The sequence below is a fragment of the Lepidochelys olivacea genome, assembly GCF_965140295.1.
Source record: "Lepidochelys olivacea isolate rLepOli2 genome assembly, chromosome: 13".
Lineage (NCBI taxonomy): Eukaryota > Metazoa > Chordata > Testudines > Cheloniidae > Lepidochelys > Lepidochelys olivacea.
In genome coordinates, this window is record NC_140423.1 from 36175486 (window position 1) to 36184618 (window position 9133).

Here is a 9133-nt window from a genome sequence, read left to right on the forward strand (position 1 = left end):
CTCCTGTTGTCTGAAACAGAACAAGGATCTGACATGGTTTGGACAAACCAGCCTCATTCTAGCGTCTTCTCTACAAACAAATGGACCTGATTCTACACTGCCTTGCATCTTGTGATCTATGCCTATATAAAATGTATGTAAGGCACAACCACTTTGGAACATTAACATTTTCCACCCACTTTGTACTGAGTTATGGCAAAGTATATATTCTGACACATGACATGTGATTCAATACGAGGAAGAACCAATTATTCAGATCCTCAGTTCAAGGGAACAGCATAGATACACACAATCAGAGAAACCCATCCAATTTATTTAACAAATTACTTGGTTCTGAAAATGTCTACTCACCAAAAGAGTCAATCTTCTCTTTGTGATTTCTTTTGGTTTTTGCTAGACTTGGTATCACAGTCCCATACTGCAAAACATGGAAACAAAGGCTAGAGTGTGATAAAATCAACCAGTATTTGTGTTTTGATTACCTTGTCTATGCCATGGTGAATCAGATAGACATGTAGCTTGGCCACCTAACTTAGGACATGATCAGAAGGTTGATGAAGTAAGTGGAAAGGCAACATAATTTGTTCTTTTTTGGCTGTGCTACCTATGTGCAATAATCTTTACATTGCTATGTGAGTGTACAACACACCTTGTTTATATTTTAGGCTTGCTAGTCTTTGGTCCTTAATACTCCTGAAAATTAGGGCTTGTGTTATACAAATTGGGTTCTCTCTCTCTCTCTTTCTGTAATATCTCACTTTCACTTCCTCCCTCCCTCTCTTTCTCCCTGTCTCACCAATACAGTAAGTAAAAACATCAGGTATTCCTTACCCTGAAAAGTCAGTTACTACATGGGAGTGGATCTAATTTATATAGAATCATAATATATCGTTTACGTCACTGCCCCTCCCCTGTTGCAAAGAAATACCTTTTATTCTCTGACGCTAAGAGCAAGAGTTAATTATTTTTGAGGAGTCTAAATATGTTCTGTTACCTCTGGGACCTGTTTAACAAGCTAACAGTGTGATGGATCAGGAAGGAATGAGCAATTTACAATGCATAATATGGCAGATTTTGAAAGATCTATACACTTTGCCTTATTTTGTTTATTGATTGATCTATAGATGCTCAGATAATGTAAATCACTGCAGCCCCAATGAAGTCAATGACACTGCACTGGTTATACCAGATGAATAACTGACCCATTATTTCAATTGAATAGTATGTATTATGACAGTGAATCTGTTCTGGGGAGTGGACAGTGATTGTTAGATTCTCCTTCTTTCTTCTAGCATAGACACTATCTGCCCCCCCTCCCTCTCAGCATAGAATCAGAGCTCCTCACTCTTATTAATATAGTTCTCCTCAGTACACCCCTATGAGGTAGGGAAGTGCTATCATGCCAATTTACACATGGAGAACTGAGGCACACAGAGACTAAGTGACTTGCTCCAGGTCACATAGGAAGCCTGTGGCAGAGCAGGGATTTGAGCTCAAGTCTCCTAAGTCATCAACCAGAACCTGAACCTGTGGATCACCCACCTGTAGGGTCTTGCCCCAGTACATTCCAGTTGCTACTGTGAATAATGTTCTTGTTACTTTGTAAAGAAAATCAGCTAGATCCAGACTGAGATCTTAAAACTACCATTCATCAAGGCATAAACCAACTCGCAGATATGGGGGACTGATCATTACATAATGTCCCATTGCAGGTGCTCTTGCACCTTCCTCAGCTGCTGGCCACTGCTGAAGTCAGGACAGTGATTCATAGGGTGCACCCAGCATGGCACTAACTTCCTTTCTGTCCACTGTTTGGGAGCCAGCCTGTGTCACTCACTGTTGGGTTGGAAGCGTGGAGAGAATTTCTTCTCAGATTTGAGTCCAGGCTGCTCCTGACTGGCTGAGTCCAGAAGGAAAGCAGTTGTGTGAAAGTTGGTGGAGTTTGGCTAAGGCTCCATTAAGGAGTATCTAGTGTGTGCCCAGAATGTGGGCCTTGGCTCTCTAAGAACAACTTGCCCCACAGTAGCAAGACTCTGGGGAAGACTGTTTGCACAAACTAAGCTGCAGCTAAGGTCTGCATTAAGGGCTTAAGAAGGAAAGAGCTAGTGTAAGGGGCCATGTATGGGTGAATTACACCCTTTAAGGGGGAATCAGCTTATGAGACTAAGGCCAGATTCTGCCAGACTACCTCACATGGAGTAACACCTGAGCCCACATCCACAAAGGGACTTAGGTCTTTAAAGCCCAGATTTAGGCACCATTGTGATCCACAAAACCCTGCTAAGCTGCCACATAACCCTGTAGGTGCCTAAACTCACTCAGCACCTAATTGTTTGCTGTTCAGGTTACCTAGGTGAGTGTATTTTTGCCTCTGGACATGTGCCCTGCTGCCTCAGGCAGGCACGCTGGTGCCCTTCTTCTACCTAAGCTGCAGGGTGGTCCTCCAGCCAGCTGAAGATAGTGATTGCCCTGCCTATTTCATCTGTGGGTCCAATGCAGTAGCTGTGCTCAGAGCCTGCCTGACTCCACACAGAATACCGCCTAGGGGATCAGGCAGACATCTCTCCTATGACCTTTAGCCCAGTAGCTAGAGTACTCAGCCAGGATATGGTGGATCCTGGTTCAAGTCCCCCCCTGCCTGATGGGAACAGCTCTGCACAGGGGTGTCTCATAGCTCTGGTGAGGGCCCTAGCCACTTCTCTCTGGGATATTCTGTGGTGGGTTCCTTTCACGCTCCTGTTGAAGATGTTCCACTGTGTACAAATGATTGAATTTCCATGGTCCCAGAGAGAGCCTGTGAATGACTCTGTACAGCCCAGAGGGTTGGGCATGGAGGTGGGAAACCCCTGTTCAAATACTTTGCCAGGCAGATAGGGAAATGAACTGGGGTCTCGTGAGTCCCCTGGGCTAAAGGGTACCATCAGCTCTCCCTCCCACCTATCTTCACCTTGTTTGAGAATCACACTGGGTCTGAGGGGGCCTGAGGCCTAAAACATAGGCAATGAGGGAGCTCTTATAGTAGAAATGGAGGCACCAAGCAATTTGAGGCACCTACATAGTTTGGTTGCAGCAGAGCATGGCGTATGTAGGTCGCACTAGTGCCTACATCTGGGACTTAAGAGCCAAAGGACCAGATTTGTAAAGGTACTGAGGCACCTAGTGGTGTATCCAAAAGCATCTAGATGCTTAGCACCCATTGATTTCACAACAAAGTCTCTAGCATGGGGGTGAGGGATGAATGGGGGCCACACAGCAGCCCCAGCATAGGAGGCTCTGACCCAAGAACCAATCATTGCCATCTGGCAAGGGGGTTGCAAGAATCTCCTGACTCTGGTATGTACATTCTGGGTCACCAAGGAATGTCAAGTGAGGTTTTAAATGAAAGTCAGGGTCACACAGGTCATTAATATCATTGTGGAATGTATGTACAGATAGCATGTAAGGAGTGGTGTATATAGACACTGAAAATACATTTTAAAGTCTGTATCAAGGCTGTGTTGACAAACAGGTTTTCTGTCAAACAAAAGATGTTTATTCACCTGTCTCTTTCGGCATGTAAATTAAGCACTGTAAGCGAATGCAATGACTGCGCATCTACTTACAAAGTCAACAGAGAGAGGTGAAGCCAACAGGGAAGAGGCCACAGGGAAAACAATTAAAGGGGGTGACACTGTCTATGAGTACAAACAATGATCTTTGGGGATATGAGGAGAAGATGGAGAGGAAAACCCCTTTTTCTTGCACCTAAGAAGCAAGCAGACAATGTGTTTACTTTCACGAAACCAGGATCACAAACAAGCTTTGTTAAAACACTGCAAAGGGTGTTTTGAGTGAGATAAAATTTTTTAGACCCAGAATGCATGTTATGATTTTGTTTCATATGTAAGTTTTTTCCCCATTATACTGACCTATTATCTCTTGAATCTTTGGTAATAAAGATATCCTTGTTTTCAGTGGGGAAGAATCCCATGCACTGCTACAGGTTGTGGACCAGCTGGATAAGTGGCAGTGCTGTAGACAAGAAGCTGGATATGAGTCAGCAGTGGGCCCTTGTTGCCAAGAAGGCCAATGGCATTTTGGGATGTATACATAGAGGCACTGCCAGCAGATCGAGGGACGTGATCGTTCTCCTCTATTCGACATTGGTGAGGCCTCATCTGGAGTACTGTGTCCAGTTTTGGGCCCCCCACTAAAGAAAGGATGTGGACAAATTTGAGAGAGTCCAGAGGAGGGCAACGGAAATGATTAGGGGGCTGGGGCACATGACTTATGAGGAGAAATGGGCTTTATTCGGCTTTATTTAGTCAGGGAAATGGGCTTATTTAACTACAGAAGAGAAGAGTGAGGGGGGATTTGCTAGCAGCCTTCAACTACCTGAAGGGGGATTCCAAAGAGGATGGAGCTCAGCTGTTCTCAGTGGTGGCAGATGTCAGAACAAGGAGCAACAGGCGCAAGTTGGAGTGCGGGAGGTCTAGGTTGGATATTAGAAAAAACTATTTCACTAGGATGGTGGTGATCTAGGGAGGTGTTGGAATCCTTAGAGGCTTTTAAGGCCCGCTTTGACAAAGCCCTGGCTGGGATGATTTAGTTGGGGTTGGTCCTGCTTTGACCAGGGGGTTGGACTAGATGACCTCCTGAGGTCTCTTCCAACCCTAATCTTCTATGATTCTATGATTCACTATAAATATGTCTCAGTTCTGTGATATTGAGTTAGCTGCTGATCCTGAGTTGCATCATATAAGCTGGTGTGTATACTGTTGCCTTGGGTATTTCTATGAGTGTTCAGTGGATAAGGCTCTGGACACTACAGGGAAATGCTTCAGAGGGGCTCAGGAGCTAGGTGCACCTACTGCTAACTTGTAAAGCAAAGTGAGGCTTAGCATTGCCAAGAAAAGAGAATGTTTGGGTGGCTGACTGGTGATGGTGGCAGGGAGCTGATACCCAGAGAAGCAGAGACAAGTCTCCCTCTGGCTAGAGGTGGTGTGTGTGTGTGTTGGGGGCTAACATAGTGACTCACAGTCCTGTGTATTCCAAGAATCATCACGTGGGGGGTGGGGATTAGGGGACCCTGGTATGAGGGAAGGAGGAAATGGGGGCAGAGAGAGCCCCTGAAATGGGGGGAAGAATGTATAACCATGGTATCTGGAGATGGGGAAGAAAGAGGGAATACAGTGTTCTTGGCCTGAGGCATAAGAGGGTAATGGGGAGGGACATAGATCGTCTGGCACAGGAGGACAATAGAAGACAATGGTATGGGGGCAGTGGAAAATGAGGGGCTCATGGGGAAAAAGAAGATCACATGGGACCTCTGGCTTGGGGGTACAAAATAGGGACCCTGGATTGTGGGGAGGAGGAACAAACAAAATTGTGGACAAAAGTCTATGGTTGATGCAGGTAATCCTTGAAATAGAGGGGGATGGGAGGGTGACACACAGGGAGCTCATGAGAGTGTAGGTAAGTTGCAGAGGAGGGCTACTAGGGTGATCCAAGGAATGGAAAATCTACTTTATGAGAGGACACTCAAAGAGTGTGGTTTGTTTAGCCAAACCAAATGAGGGCTGAGGGGAGATAAGATTGCTCTGTATAAATACATAGGAGGGATAAATATCAGGGAGGGAGAGGAGTTATTTAAATTAAGCACCTATGTGGACACAAGAACAAATGGATATAAACAGACCATCCACAAGCTTAGGCTTGAAATTAGACAAAGGTTTCTAACCATCAGAAGAGTGAAGTTCTGGGAGAGCCTTCCATGGGGAGCAGTGGGGGCAAAAAAAAAACCAACTTGTTTCAAGAATGAGCTTGATAAGTTTATGGAGGGGATGGTAAGATAGGACTGTCTTTAACCATTCTTGTGGCTCTTCTCTGTAACCTCTCCAGTTTATCAAACATCCTTCTTGAATTGCGGACACCAGAACTGACTGGACATAAGAACATAAAAACTGCCATAAAGGATCAGACCAATGGTCCATGTAACCTAATATCCTGTCTCCAACAGTGGCCAGTTCCAGAGCTTCAGGAAAAGTGTACAGAACAGAACTACTGTGGAGAGATCCACCTCTGTCTTTCCTTCCTGGCTTCTGGCAGTGAAAGGTTAAGGTCATCACAAGCATGAGTTTACATCCCTTGACCATCTTGGTTAATAACCATTGATGGATCCAGAGCAGAACCCCATTTTTACGACCCTCCATTATCCAGCTCTCCATATTAACTGAACAACCAATGCACACAGGTCCAGAAGTGGGCAATATCTCCTGTGTCCGCTGGATGGCACCGCAGCCCAGGGCTGCTGGAACAATATTTATAGTGGGGGTGCTGAGAGCCATTGAACCAAACTGTAAACGCTGTACAGGATGGAAACCACTTCAAGCCAGGAGGTACAGCGGCTCCCCCATCACCCCTAGTTCCAGCACCTATGCTGCAGCCTCATGCTTTCCCATTCTCAGGATTATCCACATTTTTGATTATCCAATCTGGCCCAGTCAGTATCATTCTCTTTTAATATTTCTAGGCCTGATAGCATCCAGAGTCCCAATCATATTTGGGGTCAGTTTGTTCTAGGTGCTGAACATCTATTAAGATAGACATGGTCATGGAAATTGAACACAAACAGATCTGAAGTAAACTTATCACAAATATCTTGTAGGAATTTGTTTTTTCAGTTCAAACTACAAAATTCACAAAACTTCTCATACTCTAGCTGTTCCATCACCCATTCTTCCCCTACAAGATTTATATAAAACTGATCTATTCCGATTAGAGCAGAAAACAATTTACTTGTTCGCTTTTACGTAATTTCTCTCCAATTAAACTAACAGGATGAAAAGATGAGGTTCAGAGACCATGTCCCAAAAGAAACAAACATACTCCAATGAATTGGTTGGGAGCATTTGTGTCAGATAGACCTGCCCCCTTGGTCAGATGTGAGATATATATACAAAATTTAGATCAATTTCCAATAAAATGCCTTAATGTCTTTTCAGGGAAAAGAGTTTCTCATTTACTTATGTAGACAAACTAGGTGGAGAGAGAGAGAGAGAGAAACAGATGGAATTAGTTTCTTCATCTCTCATTCAACGTTTCAGAATACTGAAGGACGAGTATTAACATTTCACTTCCTGTTGTCACCAGGTGAGTTTCTTTTATGTTTTGCGTCTATTTATTGTTTTACATTACATTTACATTTTACATTTTGCCTGGCAGTGAGCGTAATCTTGAGAGGTCTTGAATTCATAATTGTTCTACTTATGACCTGGCAAATCATCAGCGCAGTCATTAAGAAGAAGCCCGTCCATGTTAATAAAGTGTATTCAACAGACGGTTAAAAGTTTAGCCAAGTTTAGCCACCTTGTAAAGGACAATATCAGTATCTATCTACCTATCTATTTCTTTCTTGCTTGCTTGCCTAGTCAGCCAGGATGGGATTTCACAAAGTACTCAAAGGCCAGATTTTTAAAGGTAAGTAGATTCCGAGTAGAATTTTCAAAAGTTACCAAGGCACCTAAAGTTTTAGGTACCTAGGTGCTTTAGAAAATCTCACTTGGCATCTAAATATCTTTAAAAATCTGTCCCTAAGTGATTTAGGAGTACAAGTCTCTTCAACATTTCAAAATTCTACCGCCGATGAACTAGTGATCTGCAGCCACTCATCCATACTCACGTATCCCAGGGTCTTTTAAAACCTCATTCAAAGGTACAATGGTTTATTTCCATTCACCTGATCCCCAGAATAGCTTCTTCACATATTCCAACACTGTAACCCTTCTTGCAGGACTCTGCCTTTATATATCATAGAATCATAGAATATCAGGGTTGGAAGGGACCTCAGGAGGTCATCTAGTCCAACCCCCTGCTCAAAGCAGGACCAATCCCCAACTAAATCACCTCAGCCAGGGCTTTGTCAAGCCTGACCTTAAAAACTTCTAAGGAAGGAGATTCTACCACCTCCCTAGGTAACACATTCCAGTGCTTCACCACCCTCCTAGTGAAAAAGATTTTTCCTAATATCCAACCAAAACCTCCCCACTGCAACTTGAGACCATTACTCCTTGTTCTGTCATCAGCTACCACTGAGAACAGTCTAGAGCCATCCTCTTTGGAACCCCCTTTCAGGTAGTTGAAAGCAGCTATCAAATCCCCCCTCATTCTTCTCTTTCGCAGACTAAACAATCCCAGTTCCCTCAGCCTCTCCTCATAACTCATGTGTTCCAGTCCCCTAATCATTTTTGTTGCCCTCTGCTGGATGTTTTCCAATTTTTCCACATCCTTCTTGTGGTGTCGGGTCCAAAACTGGACACAGTACTCCAGATGAGGCTTCACCAATGTCGAATAGAGGGGAACGATCACGTCCCTTGATCTGCTGGCAATATCCCTACTTATACATCCCAAAATGCCATTGGCCTTCTTGGCAACAAGGGCACACTGTTGACTCATATCCAGCTTCTCGTCCACTGTAACCCCTAGGTCCTTTTCTGCAGAACTGTTGCCTAGCCATTCGGTCCCTAGTCTGTAGCGGTGCATTGGATTCTTCCGTCCTAAGTGCAGGACTCTGCACTTGTCCTTGTTGAACCTCATCAGATTTCTTTTGGCCCAATCCTCTAATTTGGCTAGGGCCTTCTGGATCCTATCCCTACCCTCCAGTGTATCTACCTCTCCTCCCAGTTTAGTGTCATCTGCAAACTTGCTGAGGGTGCAATCCACAACATCCTCCAGATCATTTATGAAGATATTGAACAAAACCGGCCCCAGGACCGACCCTTGGGGCACTCCACTTGATACCGGCTGCCAACTAGACATGGAGCCATTGATCACTACCCATTGAGCCCGACAATCTAGCCAACTTTCTATCCACCTTATAGTCCATTCATCCAGCCCATACTTCTTTAACTTGTTGGTAAGAACACTGTGGGAGACCATGTCAAAAGCTTTGCTAAAGTCAAGGAACAACACGTCCACTGCTTTCCCCTCATCCACAGAGCCAGTTATCTCATCATAGAAGGCAATTTGATTAGTCAGGCATGACTTGCCCTTGGTGAATCCATGCTGACTGTTCCTGATCACTTTCCTCTCCTCTAAGTGCTTCAGAATTGATTCCTTGAGGACCTGCTCCATGATTTTTCCAGGGACTGAGGTG